This window comes from Molossus molossus, unplaced genomic scaffold, assembly GCF_014108415.1.
Source record: "Molossus molossus isolate mMolMol1 unplaced genomic scaffold, mMolMol1.p scaffold_m16_p_22, whole genome shotgun sequence".
NCBI classification, from domain to species: domain Eukaryota; kingdom Metazoa; phylum Chordata; class Mammalia; order Chiroptera; family Molossidae; genus Molossus; species Molossus molossus.
The window spans coordinates 34,774,685-34,775,646 of record NW_023425358.1 but is presented as its reverse complement, the minus strand read 5'-3'; positions in this window follow the sequence as shown (position 1 = coordinate 34,775,646).

Here is a 962-nt window from a genome sequence, read left to right as displayed (position 1 = left end):
GCCGCGCGCCCGGGCCAGTGCGCAAGCGCCGGGCGGCAGCTGCACCGAGCAGGGGGAGCAGCGCCGCCGCGGCCGCCAGCAGTGCGGCCTCGGGAGCCGCCGCCGCCGGGCCTCCGGCCTCCCACCCACCCTGGGGAGGCGGCGACGGGGCCCGCGGCCGGGCCCGCGGCGGGGCGGCGGGCGGGCGCGCGCGCGGACACCCACCCGGAGGCCGCAGGTGCCGCGGGGCCCCGGGGAGGGCGGCCGCGGCGGGGCGCGTTGCTCGGGAGCCAGCCCGGCGGCTCGCCCGCCGCCCGGGTCTGCGGCAGCGGTGCAGCAACGCAAGTTTCCTGCGGGCTCCTGACTTGGCGGAGTTGGAGGTGGCGATCCCGCCGCGAGGTGCTCCTGGAGAGAGTTGAGCAACACGCTGCCCCGCGTAAACACGCGCGCTAGGGCGCCGCTTCCCTTCCTGCGTCCTTCTGGAAACCTGGGGTCAGGGGAAAGGTGCCTGGGGCGGGGCTGGCCACGAGGGACACTGGCCCTCGGTTATTAAATGGCTTTCAGCAGAGAAAGTTCCATGGTGGTCAGCGTTTTGGAGGACTCTTGTTGTTTCTTCCCCATCCTGCCCCAAGACAGCTCTGGAGGAATCTCGTTACCAGGACAACCCAGATGCCACATCTGTGTTCAGGTGTAGCTAAACCGACCTGACCTGAGCTCATTTATGCCCAGATGGATGCTGGGGAAACTGGGAGTGACCCTGGCAGCAAGCTCGGTGCCACTTCACACGTGGGGACACTAAGTCATGGGGAAGTTCAAGGCCACAGCCATAAAGCAGCTCTTTGACTCCCACTCACCCTGAAAACAAGCATTTTGCCCTGAGGTTTTGATTTGGGGTAGAAAAGCGACGGGGTAATGGAGTGGGGACTGCACTGCAGGCCTTTTCCTCGGCATATCTCTCTGCTCATCTGAACCCCAAGTTCCTA